We start from the raw sequence: 16,858 nt of genomic DNA, 5'->3' as shown, positions 1-16,858 counted from the left end.
ATTTCATTGTGTGGCTTTGTACTTAATTATAAACACAAACGATGGCCGCTGCTACTGAGCAGTACCCACTCTCAACTCATGGAACGCACTTATCTGACCGAATGATAGAATTCCAATAACGCACCTCATAGTCTCAATGTGTTTTTCTTTCAGCAACGGACGCGAACCATGGACTCTCAAAATATATCTACAGTTCGGCTCGCCATAGGAAGTAATTGAACTTCGAAACTGTTTTAGCGTTATTTTACGCGTGGGCGAGTTTGTTTGTAATTAAGCACAGAGCTATGCAATAGGCTAATTGTGCTGTGCTCACCACGGGTATCGAGACTCAGTTGTTGGCGTTGTAAGCTGAGCCTCTAGGGAGCATTTGTGAGTTACATTAACACAGTTCTAAACTGAAAACCTTCCGTCGACAACACACCTGACATACCTCTTATAAGAAATCTCCATTTCGTTATAAGTTGAGCCAATAGGGGCGTATGTGAGCTACATTTGGAAACTTAAGACCTTTGTCGATATCATATATTGAAAACCTCTTAAGGAAAATCTTCAATTTCGTTATAAGTTGAGCCACTAGGGAGCGTATGTAAACTACATTAATACATTTGGAAACTGTATCACATACGAAAACCTCTCCCATAAATATATATACTCCAATTTCGAGCTTCGATGATTTGCAGTTGTTCTTTCAAATCTGATATTTCATTCGGTTTTTGAAACATCACCAAGTCAGAAATTTGAATCTCTGAAATCATTGTCTTCAATGCCTGTCCCATAGGAACGTTGAACGTGGGTGGGCCTCCTTTGAGTCATTCTGAGTGTTGCATATTTATGAGTATGGAGATTTTCGGGTCCTGGGTGAATTCAGCTCGTCGGACGGCTCTTATTGTCCTTCCGTCCTGTATCGTATTGAAATTCTCAGATGTCAAAGTGCTTTAATTCAATATTCCTTGCTGGTCAAACGACGGAAGGCTGTTACGTCACATCTAAATCTCCTCTGAGTCACGTGATCCACTAATCTTCTTTGTAATTCTTTGCCAAGAGCAAGCAAAATCATCACGTGCGTGTTAGCCACTCTCACATGACCGTGGCGACATTTCAAAGCTTTCTCCTGGTAGAACGTCCCTACTGTAAAGTTGCTAAACTCCGTGGAAGTCGGTTCCCCATGTCTCCTACCAGTACCTTCTGTAACTCAATCCATTCTGTAAGCTTAGCCTCTCTTCGCTGGCTGATTTGCACATAATGGTCGAGAGGTTCTCGCCAGGCACGTGATGCTGAGGTAACAGTACACCCCCGCCTGGAAACGGCTTGAGAAGAAAGGGGCGTTGGTTGGTCATGGTACAGTTTAAGAATCCGTGGTGGCACTGCTGAGAAACGCAGACCGCGGCAGTCATGGTAGAGAAAACTTCCTTCTGTGCAACGTAGTTGGTTTGTGGAGTGGTTCGGGTATGTAATGTTAGACTTAAACAGATATAATAAATAACAGAGGTATGTATATTTAAATGATTTGTAACCCATTTCAACATATATCGTGTAGTCGTTCGGCTCCACCATTTAGTTGTGATAACAAGAAGTAATAGCTTTCAGTGTTAGAGAACTGGTGTTATATAATTTTAATTTTATCATGATAATTATGTTTAGGACAAGAGGATAAGATACAACGGAAAATACCTGTCTATTGTTACTGTACAGAACTCAACAGACCTGTCAATTGTTACTATACAGAACTTAACAGACCTGTCTATTGTTACTCTACAGAACTTAACAGACCTGTCTATTGTTACTATACAGAACTCAACAGACCTGTCTATTGTTACTATACAGAACTCAACAGACCTGTCTATTGTTACTATACAGAATTCAACAGACCTGTCTATTGTTACTATACAGAATTTAACAGACCTGTCTATTGTTACTGTACAAAACTTAACAGGCCTGTCAGTTGTTACTATACAGAATATAACAGACCTGTCTATTGTTACTCTATAGAACTTAACAGACCTGTCTATTGTTACTTTACAGAACTTAACAGACCTGTCTATTGTTACTACAGAACTTAACAGACCTGTCTATTGTTACTATACAGAACTCAACAGACCTGTCTATTGTTACTATACAGAACTCAACAGACCTGTCTATTGTTACTCTTGAGAATTCAACAGACCTGTCTATTGTTACTCTACAGAATTCAACAGACCTGTCTATTGTTACTGAACAGAACATAATAGACCTGTTTATTGTTACTATACAGAACTTAACAGACTTGTCAATTGTTACTATACAGAACTTAACAGACCTGTCTATTGTTACTCTACAGAACTTAACAGACCTGTCTATTGTTACTCTTGAGAATTCAACAGACCTGTCTATTGTTACTCTACAGAATTCAACAGACTTGTCTATTGTTACTGAACAGAACTTAATAGACCTGTTTATTGTTACTATACAGAACTTAACAGACTTGTCAATTGTTACTATACAGAAGTTTACAGACTTGTCTATTGTTACTATACAGAATTTAACAGACCTGTCTATCATTACTATAAAGAACTTAACAGATGTGTTTGTTTTGTCGTTACTATACAGAACGTAACAGACCTATCTATTGTTGATATACAGAACTCAACAGACCTATCTATTGTTAATATACAGAACTCAACATACCTGTCTATTGTTGCTATACAAAACTTAACAGACCTGTCTATTGTTACTATACATAACTTAACAGACCTGTCTATTGTTACTCTAGAGAATTCAACAGACCTGTCTATTGTTACTCTAGAGAAATCAACAGACCTGTCTATTGTTGATCTCACCTTCAATATGTTGGAGTTACTATTTCTTAGTTTGTCATTGTTTTTAATGATTGTGTAAAACCTTCACTTTAAATACACATGTGTTAATGTATCAATTCATATTTACACCGCACCTGTTATTATCTCGTAGCATCTACTGTGTGTTCTGTATTGTTGTCACACATGTGACTTTACTAACAACGTTATTTTATTCACTGTCTTATCGTGTAGTTTGTGTCACGCTTAATGTTTTCAGTTTGTCTTTATATTACAGATTTCTGTTGAACTCTTTCATTTACTTACCACCACCTTCTGTCTATTCATATCTTTTCTTTTTTTCTCTGACCTGTCATTTTATGCGTTCGAGATCACATTCTCTTAAATTTCCCTAACTTTTTTCAGACCGTGAGACCAAGTTACACACCAGCCGTCCACTGTTCTACCATAACGTCAGTGGTGAATTTGTTCTTTTGGAACGTATACGGAAAGCTCTCGTTAAACGGGGCGTTGTCGTCGTCTCGTCTCCTACGCCATACGTCTACGGAGTGTGTCTAAAGGACGATGTCCTGTTGAATGTGTAGGGTTGGTAACAACACAAAGGACGTGGAATCGAAGTTATAACGGACAGACAAATTCATTACATGTCACTATTATAGTGCTAAAACCATCTTTATTTTTAGGCCTACGAATTTCTCATTGTTGAATATAATTGATTGTTTAAATTTGAAAAAAAAAAAAAAAGCTGTCATGCTCCTCGTGCATAGGTTTAACGGCTTCTCAATTGTTAAAATCACTAGCTGAGTTTGTTGTTGGATTACTTAAATTAAGCGCGGATTTTGTGTTGTGGTTTCTTAGGCCTAACTCTTTGCTGTGTCGCATATAATGGTACGTGTAATTCCTTGATATTTAGTTAATCAGTTTTAACTTTAGAGTTTTAATAACACATTAGTATTTATTTTCTACATTTTCTTAATTCACTTGATCTATGTGTGTTGATAATAACGAAAGTTGTGAAATTAAGGATTTTAACGTATATTTTCCACTACGGTTAAAATTAGCGTTTCAAGATGGTAAATGCCAAACTTAGTACAGTGTATCTTGTTACGTTTATTCAAAAAATATTACTTGGTACACGATTCATACTCCATATAATGATTGAGAAAGTTGTTTCATGATATTTGGAAATATTATCTACTTTATTGGTAATTTTCGTTATGATACCAACGTTATTGTTTTGTTCGACCAGTTTTAGGCTTTCGTCATTGTTGTTTTACAGGTGATAGGGTTTCCTGTCATAATTTTTTACTGGTATTAGGGTTCTATCATCGTTCTTTTACTGGTGTTAGGGTTTTCTGTCATCATTCTTTTGTACTGTTGTTAGGTGTCTGTCACTAGTTTTGACTAGTTTTAGACTTCTTCCATCTTTGATTTTCGACTAGTTTTCTTTCGTTATTGTGTGCGTGGTATTTCAGTTTTAATACATGTTACTATTTCTTTCTTGGATAATGTTTTTAGCTTGTTTAATTGATAGTAATTAGTGGTAAGCTAGTAGATAGCATTTAGGTGAAACAGTTAAACAGTAAGTTTATTTTCAGAGCTATTTCACTGCAAGTTCATCATGTTAGTATAGGCAACAACTTAGAACTTTGTCTTGTTAGTAAAGCCTAGAAAACCATAACTAGAGAATAAAGCCCAGAAAACTTTGATTAGTGAGAAAAGCCGAGAAAGCCACAACTAGAGAATAAAGCCCAGATAACAATAGTTAGCGAGAAAATCGCAGAAAACTGTAACAGTGAATAAATCCGAGAAGCCTATAATTAGTGAATAAAGCTCCAAAAATCATAACTAGTGATTAGAGGCTTCCAATGAAACCTTGCTTAGTGAGCCAAACCCAGAAAAGAGTTGAGTAAACCCCCTGTTGTTATTAACGTGTTGCTTGTGGTTGAATGAGACACGGATAGCTCACTGTGTGTTTGTGCGTATGTGTTACTTCAGTTACAAGGAACGAAAAGTGAAAACAGATGGAGGCTTGAAATCTGACGTTAGTGCACGTGGGTTCCTCATTAATTCTCGGGAAGGAAACTTACGCCGCCGGAGTACGCCCCTACAAACAACGCCCCCTCCTCATTTCCGCCCTCACATGTCGACTGGCAAGCTCAAGGAGTGCGTTCTTCATACAGTGCTGTAGAATGGTAAAAAACGGGCTACTTCAGCTGTTCGTCAGACGTCGAAAATGTCAGTTAAAAAAATTGTTTATTATTTTCGCCGAACGCTTTATAATAGATGCTTGGCTATATTTAAGTGCCAGTTTTGCCAATAAGAACATGGCCTTGTGAAAAACACTTAAAAATGTGTAGATTGCTCAGTGTGCGCCTTCTACTACACGCCCAAAAGAACGAAGATAAAGTGTGAATGAGTTTGTGCAAAGAGATCAAAACCACCCCACGAGACGACTTGGATAGCTTGCAGCTGTAAGTTTCTCTGCTATAACTTGGATTTTTTTTAGAAACTGTGTACTCAAGTTTGAGACCCCCCGAAAAGTCCTTGATTCACCCAAGGATTAGGTTGTCAAGTGTAACAACTTGAAAGTCCCATAAACTATATTAAAAATTCATAAACAAGGAGTTACAATTATCATTCAATGATATTTTCCGAGAATTCTTCAAAATTTTGACCTTTGTGACACTTAAATACTGAGAATCAGTTCCTTTATTGTATTCGAGAGAACTGCAGATTATTGTCGTCACCTGGAATTGAATATTCTTCGGTATTCTACAACTCATGAAATGTGTTTTTATCAAGCCTCAACCCATAATGCCTCCCTCACTCAACCTGGCTGTGGTGTGGGGTTTACCCACTCCATCACAACCTCCTTGAGTGAGTGATGCGAGCTGGGACATTCATCAGCGTCATCGGAAGGATTCATTGCTGCCTGGTTGAATTATTTGATCTTGTATTACCAGTGATTTATCTGATCCTGCATTACTGGTGAATTATATAATCGCGTATTATGGTTGAATTATATGATCCCATACTACCGTTGAAATTCAAATTTTTGACACACACACATATACTTTAAATTATGACATAAAACACATTACTGTGGGTGTTAGAATTACTAGTACATGACAGTTTTAAACTTAAAAGCTAATTGCTATTGGATATTAAAATTAATAGCAGAATACAGTAAATATAACAATGACTGTTCATGGTCATACATAACTTTCAACAATGCCATTGTCGCATTTTAGAATCAGCAAAGGATTTTGAAAAATCACTGTAAAACTAATGTAACTTAGCTGTTGGTGATTACAGAAGTATGACAGTGAAACGGCGTCCAATGTTTGATGTACACGCTCATTATTCTTGAATTTTTAAAATAATGTTGACAACAAAACTATTAGTGCTTACAAAAGTCACCAATAGATGGCAAATCATTCCTCAGAGGGTGATATTTTAAGTACTTGTCACAGTGAATTCATGTTTGAATTCGGCCAGATATTATTCATTTTCTATCAAGAGCATAAATCTATATTAACATAATGTGTTATTCTTTCTCAGTGTAATTGAGTGTTATACAATAGTAGTATGAACTACGTACGACACGCGCTTCCTGTGATTTGTGAATTTTATGTTATTGTTGTTCATACGTCCCGATTAAGTTGGTTATGACTGTTTTACTTTGATTTTGAAAATGTTGTAAACTAAAAAAAAAAAAAAAGTTTAGTCAACGGCATTTACAGTTTAGATAATACTGAAAGTAGAGCGAGATAAAATTGTTAATACTACGCATAAAACAAAGCACAAATGTTTGCAGTCAGAAAGTGTTCAGAAGGGCTTATTTTGAAAGCTTAAAGTAAAGCATATTGGATCCTAACTAGCGCCATGTTTGTGCGTTTTCTCTCCCCAGCCCCACTGCCTAAAGCAGGTTTGTTCCTATCCGTTCTTCTTTACTTTGTGGACGGGAATATCTTTCTCAAGACTGAATACATTTTGACCAAACTTGTACAACAGGCATTACGTATACAAAGCTGTTTGTCTGGTTCACTTTAAAGGTCACGGGTCAGTGACCTAAGTACGTGTCCAATCCAAAATGGGGACAGAATCGCAACCACAATTATAGCGAAATAAATGTAGGAGGCACAAGTTACTTTTTATGTGGGGAGGGAACTCATTGTTTTTGGTAGTTACGTCATTGTGACAAGTAAAAGGTCTAAGTGCGGTCAAAAGTGTTCCATAAACACAATTTGTGCTTGTCGGAGTTGGTCTCGTTTTGGGAGAAACTGTTTCTTAGTGTTTTGGTAATTTACGTTATATACACATAAAGCATGCCGCTTTTATAATTCTCGAAAATCCACAAACAAGTGATATGATGCAGTGTTAAAGAACATTCACATTATAACAAGTAATCTATATAAACAGTGCTCTGACCATGACTGTGTTTGTTGTGTCTTAGCCTATTTGAAGACATGGGTTTGTACTTGGGAAACACATAACGTAATAATTTATGCATTTAAATTTTGTGAAAATAAAACAGGAAATCCAGAATTCTATCGAACATTAACAATGTCCCTCTTCAAATGGCATAGGAGAAAATCTAGAGGCCTGTCACAATGAAACTCAGGTTTCGATACCCGCGGTAATCACATCACAGATAGCCCAAGTTGTAGCTTTGGACTTAACAGCAAACAAACAGTAACCGCATTAGTTTGTTCAAGCGTTGAAGCTGATTAAAGGACCTTGTGTGTTTGGGGTGTTTTGGGCTTGCGGTTCATGTTGATTAAATGGCTTCTGTGTTAGGGGCATAATAAATCGCGGGTTGATGTTGATTAAAGGGCCATGCGTATTAGCGGCATAATGGGCCGGTGATTTATTGTTTAAATTGTATTTAATTTCTACTTAACTGGTTGGAACGGGTGTGGGCAATAAACATATATTATTCTCTTAACATTATTTTTGTGTGAATTTATTTCAGCTCGTGCTATTTTGTTGGCACAAGTTTATACTTTACTAAGACAGTCAATAGATGTAAATGGAATATCTGACATAATATATTTTCATTTAGTTTGTGGACTGTATGGACAGTAAGTACCCGAAACACTTGATCGTTTCCAAAACGGTTAAGAATTAACAACAACAACAAAACATGGAAAATGGTCAAAACAACGAATTGAAACCGTAAGTTAGCGAAATGGAAACTGAAACCGAAAACAAAATAATTTACAACATAAATACATTTCAAATCATGGCTCTTGTCCGGAAAACATTTTTCAATATATTTATCAGTTGCTAGTGTTGCAAGAGCCCCAAGTGGCATAACGGTATGTCTATGTGCTCGTACCGCTAGAAACCAAGTTTCGATACCCACAGTGGGTAGAGCACAGATAGCCCATTGTGTTGCTTTGTGCTTAATTCTAACCACACACACACACACACTGTCGCGAGATTAATCGTCTATAAAACTGTGCTGCACCAAATATGCTCGCCTTTTCAGCCGTGGGGTGTTATAATGTGCGGTCAATCCCATTATTCTTTAGTAAAATAGTAGCCCAAGAGTTGGCGGTGGGTGGTTATGACTAACTGCCTTCCCTCTAGTCTTACACTGCAAAATTAGGGACGGCTAACGCAGATAATCCTCGTGTAGTTTTGCGTGAATTTCAAAACAAAAACAAAACTGTGATGTGTGATAGTAATGATAACATAATGCATTAAACGTGTAACAGAGCCCCCAAAAGTATATAAACAGTACAGATTTATTGTTTGTATTAGTTCATTTAAAATAATAAGATTGTTTATTTTAACATCAGATGTTTATCGAGCCAAAAGAGAAATAAAATCGACAAAAGGCCTCATGTTTCGTTTTATTTTAGGCCCAGGAGGGGTAAGCTTGTTGCCATGACAACTTAAAACATCATAACGTCAGTATTTTGTTTTAGCTTCTTTACACGCGTGTAGTCAAATCCGAACGTAGTTTAATTTAAAAAATATTGTGTTAAATGCTGTCGAAATAGCGTTCCCGAACGACATGATTGGTGTATTTTTAAAAGTCCTACTTCTTACAAGCTGAAAAGCGCTTAATATTTTAGAAATTCCCGGCTCTCCGATAAGAGTTTTGAATTTCGCACAAAGCTACTCAAGGGTTATCTGTGCTAGCCGTCCCTAATTTAGCAGTGTAAGACTAGAGGGAAGGCAGCTAGTCATCATCACCCATCGCCAACTCTTGGGCTACTCTTTACCAACGAATAGTGAGATTGACCGTCACATTATAACGCCCCACGCCTGGGAGGGCGAGCATGTTTGTCGCGACGGGGATGCGAACCCGCGACCCTCAGATTACGAGTCGCACGCCTTAACACGCTTGGCCATGCCGGGTCTAAAAGAGAAAAAGACACAAGTTATTATACTCTTGACCTGTGCTTGGTTCATTCTTGGGAATCTGAAACTATGAAGCAATATAACCATTAAGGTTTGAATTGTTTTGAATTTCGCGCAAAACTGCAAGAATGCTAGCTGCGTTAACCGTCCGTAATTTTTAAGCGTTAAACTAAAGGGAACTCGTTATCTCTTGGGCTATTCTTGTACCAACGATTAGTAGGATTGGTTTGCTTTGAATTTCGCGCAAAATTACACGAGGGTTATCTGCGCTAGCCCTCCCTAATTTATCTGTGTAAGACTAGAGGGAAAGCAACTAGTCATCACCACTTACCTCCCACTCTTGAACTACTCTTTTATCAACGAATAGTGAGATTGACCGTGACATTATAACGCCCCCGCGGCTAAAATGGTGATAATGTTTGTTGTGACGGGGATTCGAACTCGCGACCCTCTGATTACAAGTCGAGTGCCTTAAACACCTGGCCATGCCGGGTCGAACAGTAGGATTGAACGTCACTTTATAACACCTCCATGGCTGAGAGGGAAAGCATGTTCGGTAATGGAGACTCGAACCCGCGATCCGAACATTGCTATTCAGGCGCCATCACTACCAGAGTTAACCATTAGGGAGAAGCCAGTTAAATGTTTACATAAATACGACTTTTTTTTTTTTTCCTACACTCGTTTAAGAAAGTCAGGTCACATATTACAGACTTGACTCATGCTGTATTCCAGATGTTTATTCTTCCACATTCCTTTTTAATCAGTCTCAGATTTCAAACCAGCGGCACATGGAAGAAGAAGAAGAAAAAAAGCATTGTAGATATGTCTTAACCCTTTCTCTTCTGTTTACTCAGCGGTAAGCTCGAGGACTTGAAACACTGATACTGTGCGTTCAATCCTTTCGATGAGTAAAGCATAGTCTTAGGCTTAACAACGAAGAAATGGTCTTAAATGAAGATTATTGGTAAAAAATCTAATAATGTGTCAGGTTTCATTGCTTTACCATATTTTGTTGCCTAATGTATACAAACAGGCGTGAACCAATGGCCTGTACGCTGATATGTGGATTATAGGATCCGAGGCTGGAGCTTTTTGCTACTGACCATATTCTGCACTTTTAGGCACGGGCAACTTTAAAAGAAACAAGCAGTTTGTCATTCGATTCAGAGAACTAAACATAGCTCTAATGACAGAAGGTGCCAGCCATCTTTCTGGCCTAATCAAACATGCTTTCAGCTATGATAGCATTAACATGTGACAATTAATCTCACTGATCGTTGATAAACGTGTATCCAAAGAGACAGTGATGGCTAGTTGCCTTCGTTGTAATATTTCACTGCTAAATTATGGACGGAAAGCGCAAATATCTCTCGTGTTGATTTACGCGAAATTCGAACTAAACCAATCAAACCTTCTGTTCAATATTTGACAGATAAGGCTGTACCCGAATCCTAGGGTCATCTGACTTGGCTATTGGTTGTTTAGCCCCTGAGTCGTATAAAATCTTTAAGGCTCAATATTATTCGTAAAAAAACAAAAACTTTCTTTTGAGTCTAATGACATTGTTTCGTGAATTGTCAAAAGACCAGAACAATTGTTTTTCTCTACATTCTGGGAAATGTAGCAAGATATCTTTAAATATATTTAAATTAACAAAGCAAATGTTATGGTTTAGAAAATGTCATCCTGGTGTTTAAAGAAAGGAAAACAGTGTAATCACCATTATAAACTAACAAATCTTTCCATTTTATCCGCATACATCTGTCACTGAAATAATTAATTTCTTTCGGCTATTAGGTTTTTAAAGTTTGGTTTTGCTCCATGGAAAACATGGCGTGTCTTTTATGGTTACGTTTTCGTGATGCGTAGGAGCCAAATTTTGTTTTAAACTGAAGTTAGCGCGTGGCATGACCAGGTGGTTAGGGTGATTGACTTGCATTCCCCATCACACCAAACATGCTCGTCCTTTTAGCAGGGAGGACGCTATAATGTTACGGTTAATCCCAACTATTCGTTGGTATAACACTTGGCGTTGTTACTATTTGGAACTTAGATTATCGTACGGTAAGTATACATGTATATCTTTAGGTTCGCAAACAGATTACTTCGTCGATTTATTTCTTTAAGCCTTTTCTGAGAGGTGGGGTCTAACAAAGTACGTATTCACCAGAGTTTTCGCGTCTTAATGCTTATTGTAATATAAACCACACTCGCTTTTTCAGAAACAACTCGATCTGGTCAAAGTGTGCAGTGGTAACCCTAAACCTCTAGAATTATTTATTATTCATACTTGCTCTCAAGGAAATAAGTAATATAAATTTATGTTATTTTATTTCCAGGACAGTTAACGAACATTTGTTACCAGCTGAAACTGATTACATAATCATGATAAAGAAGGGACTGTTAACCATGTGTTTTGAAACTATTCCCCGTGCGCATGTTAGAAGAAAACGCCATCTAGCGTCTCTGCAGTACGAGTTGTAGAATATTAAAAATGAATTAATAAACATCTTAGTTCTTTGAAATGTAATCGTTAGTTTGGCGAATCTAGCTTGCAACTTTTATTTTACTTGTAATTAAGTTGTTTTACTTAAAATTAAATTGTTTTTTCGCAGAATTTTGCTCAGAATGTTTAACTCAGAATTTTACTTGGGACTAAAATTGAGCATGCGTACTGATTTTATTTTAAGTGCAAAATATTTTTTATAAACCAAATCGCAGTACTTTCATTTTTTTCTCTCTCTCTTTTTTTTCCTACAGCCGTCAGTCAATAACGAAGTCTAAAATTAAAAACAGTTGTGTTTATTTATTTATTTTTGGTAAGCATGAAGCTACATAACAGACTGTCTACTGTGCCCCATGGGCCAAATGTATCGAAACCCGGTTTTTAACGGCGTGGAGCAGTTAAGTTTCGGCTAGATTATGGAAAGCTAGGAAGGAGCAGACATCAATCAATCAGTCGTTCTTTCATTCTGTCTTTCCACGTGTATATAACACTGGCCAGTATAGGCACAAATACCCTATATTTTCTACTCACAGAATGATATCCTAGAAAACCCTCTCTTGTAGGAACCGTGACCCTTTCTCTCTCCTCTTTATTGTGATACAGGATGTTCCTTCTACAGGGAGGTGTTAATCGAAGAAGTTAAGTGGAAGATGATGTTAGATGAAAAATAATTATAGGCTGGTGGTCATCATCTTTCTCTCAATGATGTTAAGTTTTCATTTTAAAATTCTTCTAAACTTTTGTTGTGAATATTAAGTACGACACAAGATCGAAATAAAACCATTTGCAAGTCTTTCTTGTGACACATTCTGTATTAAATATTTATACGACATAAGATCGAAATAAAACCATTTACAAGTCTTTGTTGTGACACATCCTGTTATGAATATTTATACGACACAAGATTGAAATAAAACCATGAATAAAACTGCTTTGTAACACATTCTGTTATGATTATTAAAGAAAAGCTGGATACAGCTAGTACAATGTTTCCTTCTTTAAACGACTTTCATGGATTTATTCGAAAGGTTAAAAATGTATATACCAAGGTAAAGTAGCATATAATTACAAAGTTTGGCGAAACGTCTTGTAGTTGTGTGCATTTAATAACCTTTTCGGATGGCCTCATATATTTGACCATTCTATTAATTATATAATTTTAGGTCACCTAGTAAATGTTGTGACCAGAAAGCTAAATAAACCGGCCTTAAAATGAAGGATTATGAAAGTCGGTTGAATCAAGCATCAGGTAATATATACATGGCTCAGTCATTGATAATATTAATCGAAGTTACGAAATCAATCAGTAAAGTTTGTTTAAGGTTACTAATGAATATACTTCACAGCACAGTTTCTGCATGAAAAACAATACAAACAAACAGGGACATAAAGTCCATCTACGTATACCAAAACTTTCATTCTCAGTGATTAAGGGTTAAGCAAAAGTCCAGTTAGACACTTCACAACTTCATTCATTGCTAGAGGTGCGAAAAAAACAGTAAACTCAGCTTGGAGTTTCGAAACCCTCAGTCTTAGTCATAAAGTTTAAACAAATAGTCCATAACACTCATCATAATGATACACTTTGACTATATAATCCAGAGCATTCAGTCCTAATGTAACTATATAGTTCAGAATGCTGATTTATAATGATCCGATTTAATTATATAGTCAGGAACACTTAGTTCTATTGATCTACTGTAGCTTTAACTATATAGTCAGGAACACCCAGTTCTATTGATCTACTATAGCTTTAACTATATAGTCAAGAACACTCAAACCTCATGATCTGCCGTAGCTTTAATTCTAGTCAGCAACACTGAGTTCTAGTGATCTACTGTAGCTGTAACTATATAGTGAGAAACACTGAGATCTAATGATCTACTATAGCTGTAACTATACAGTCAAGAACACTGAGTTCTAATGGTCTACTGTAGCTGTAACTATATAGTGAAGAACACTGAGTTCTAATGGTCTACTGTAGCTGTAACTATATAATCAGAAACAATGAGTTATAATGATCTACTGTAGCTGTAAGTATATAGGCAGAGACTCTTAGTTCTAATGATCTACTGTAGCTGTAACTATATAGTCAGAAACAATGAGTTATAATGATCTACTGTAGCTGTAAGTATATAGTCAGAAACAATGAGTTATAATGATCTACTGTAGCTGTAAGTATATAGGCAGAGACTCTTAGTTCTAATGATCTACTGTAGCTATATAGTCAGGAATACTGAGTTCTAATGATCTATTGTAACTATATTGTCAGGAACACAGTTCTAATGATCTGTAACTATATAGTCAGAAACAATGAGTTATAATGATCTACTGTAGCTGTAACTATATAGTCAGAAACAATGAGTTATAATGATCTACTGTAGCTGTAACTATATAGTCAGAAACAATGAGTTATAATGATCTACTGTAGCTGTAACTATATAGTCAGAAACAATGAGTTATAATGATCTACTGTAGCTGTAACTATATAGTCAGAAACAATGAGTTATAATGATCTACTGTAGCTGTAAGTATATAGGCAGAGACTCTTAGTTCTAATGATCTACTGTAACTATATAGTCAGGAACACTGAGTTCTAATGATCTACTGTAGCTATATAGTCAGGAATACTGAGTTCTAATGATCTATTGTAACTATATTGTCAGGAACACAGTTCTAATGATCTGTAACTATATAGTCAGGAACACTGAGTTCTAATGATCTACTGTAGCTATATAGTCAGGAATACTGAGTTCTAATGATCTATTGTAACTATATTGTCAGGAACACAGTTCTAATGATCTGTAACTATATAGTCAGGAACACTGAGTTCTAATGATCTATTGTAACTATATTGTCAGGAACACAGTTCTAATGATCTGTAACTATATAGTCAGGAACACTGAGTTCTAATGATATACTGTAACTGAGAAGTTAGGAGCACTGAGTTCTAATGATCTACTGTAACTATATAACACCAGTGAGCAATTTAATTGAAATGTAATTAACACGAGAAACTAAAAACAGTTTGATTCTAAGCAGCTCATGAGCGTAGTTTAAACTGGTCATCTAATTTTACAAAGATTTTTATGAGAACAGTTTACACTGGTTAGCTAGTTGTACGAAGGTTTTTATGAGAACAGTTTACACTGGTTAGCTAGTTGTACGAAGGTTTTTATGAGAACAGTTTACACTGGTTAGCTAGTTGTACGAAGGTTTTTATGAGAACAGTTTACACTGGTTAGCTAGTTGTACGAAGGTTTTTATGAGAACAGTTTACACTGGTTAGCTAGTTGTACGAAGGTTTTTATGAGAACAGTTTACACTGGTTAGCTAGTTGTACGAAGGTTTTTATGAGAACAGTTTACACTGGTTAGCTAGTTGTACGAAGGTTTTTATGAGAACAGTTTACACTGGTTAGCTAGTTGTACGAAGGTTTTTATGAGAACAGTTTACACTGGTTAGCTAGTTGTACGAAGGTTTTTATGAGAACAGTTTACAGTGGTTAGCCAATTGTACAAATGTTTTTATGAGAACAGTTTACACTGGTTATCTAATTGTACGAAGGTTTTTAGTTGAATTCCTTCGAAACTAACAGTCTGAAAGTCTCATTAAAATGAAAGTTCGAGAAGTTACACACAATAATGGAAATGGTTGAGTTTAATTAACATTTATTTATTTTTTCTGCATTTGTAGAAAGAACTCGTCTTTGATTTTTATTAAGCACAAAGGGTAATCGGTGCTGTGGCCCACCATTATTATCGAAACTTATCTTTTAGCTCTACGTCTTACCATTTAGCCACCAGGGGTAAGAATGAGCCTGTAATGGAATTGCACGTTTCTCTTGAAGGGTTTAATCATTGTCTACGTGGGTGGATTTTAAAATAAAGTTCTACTGATGACTAAGGAAAGGTGTGATCAGTTTTTTTGTAGTGATCCTCCATTCCAGTAATCACTTTTGTGTAGTGGTCCTCCATTCAACTGATCACTTTTGTGTAGTGGCCTCCATTTCCCTGATCAGTTTTGTGTTGTGGTCCTCCATTCTACTGATCAGTTTTGTGTAGTGATCCTCCATTCCATTGATCAGTTTTATGTAGTAGTCCTCCATACCACCGGTAAGATTTGTGTAGTCCTCCATTCCACTGATCACTTTTGTGTAGTGGTACTTCATTCAATTGATTACCTTTGTGTAATGGGCCTCCATTCCATTGACAAGTTCTATGTAGTGATACTTCATTCAATTGATTACCTTTGTGTAATGGGCCTCCATTCCATTGACAAGTTCTATGTAGTGATACCATATTCTTATCTGCTCTAGACGATGGTAACTTATAGTTTCCATTAATTCTGTGTAGTGACATTGTATTCCTCTGATCAGTTCAGTTTAGTGATACTTCATTCTACTGAACATTTCTATGTTGTATTATATTATTACCAGTTCTACCTGGTGGTATTCTACTGTTGTGATCCGTTTTTTTCCGTGCTACCTTATTTTTCTGATCCTTTATAAATGTATATATAGTAGTATGCTATTGTTTAAGCTGTTCTGTGTAGCAGTATTGTATTCTCTCATATACCCGTGAAACAGTAATAGATTAGAACTTTATGTATCTCTTAGAAGTTTCACATAACAACTGTAAGTTTATGTGTGCCAGACGTAAGCAGCACGCTATTTTATTATGTTGACAAGATATTTGAAAAAAAGTTACGTAACATTTGTTTTGGTTTTGTTTTTTAAACTTAAGAATAAACATTTTTATTGTGTGTGAATATCGTTCAGGTGACTTAAGATCGTTTCTAAACTTTTCTTTTAACTGAACGAAGAGCAGTTTGGCTTGTATACACAGAGATGAGACTGTAGCGCCCCGAGAATAGGCGGCTCCCCTACTTTTTAATAATGAAGCTGACATCATCGTCCACCGTACAAAACGTGTGGCTCCTCCCATACTGTTTAAAAAGGGGTGTTTCTTCTCGGTGATTCTTAGAGAACTAGTTTTCTTCAGACATACAATAATTTTCAGTCGAGAAGAAAGAAGTGTGACATCACAAATAAAATCTGAATAAGCTACAGGCATAGGAGTCGCTCGTGTATTTCTGTGTATTTTCCACACCTTGATAGTAATTACCGGTTGAATTAAGCCTAATATTGGATAGGGCGTGTTTCTGAAGACATAAATAT

The 16,858-nt window shown here is 36.3% G+C and overlaps 1 long non-coding RNA gene across 3 annotated transcripts; it reads left to right on the top strand.

Annotated features, from left to right (window-relative positions):
- The first annotated feature begins 1,111 nt into the window (after nt 1-1,111).
- Nucleotides 1,112-12,540, top strand: LOC143244198 (uncharacterized). Of its 3 annotated transcripts, none has more exons than XR_013024946.1 (3): nt 1,112-1,446; nt 3,198-5,266; nt 11,513-12,540. It is a non-coding gene; the product is annotated as an uncharacterized LOC143244198 (long non-coding RNA). The 3 variants fall into 3 exon arrangements; XR_013024945.1 differs by having other exon boundaries at nt 1,112-1,488; XR_013024947.1 differs by having other exon boundaries at nt 1,114-1,488; nt 3,198-3,680.
- Nucleotides 12,541-16,858: the final 4,318 nt, after the last annotated feature.

The sequence above is a fragment of the Tachypleus tridentatus genome, chromosome 2, assembly GCF_004210375.1.
Source record: "Tachypleus tridentatus isolate NWPU-2018 chromosome 2, ASM421037v1, whole genome shotgun sequence".
Lineage (NCBI taxonomy): Eukaryota > Metazoa > Arthropoda > Merostomata > Xiphosura > Limulidae > Tachypleus > Tachypleus tridentatus.
This window is presented reverse-complemented; position numbering and strand designations above follow the sequence as displayed.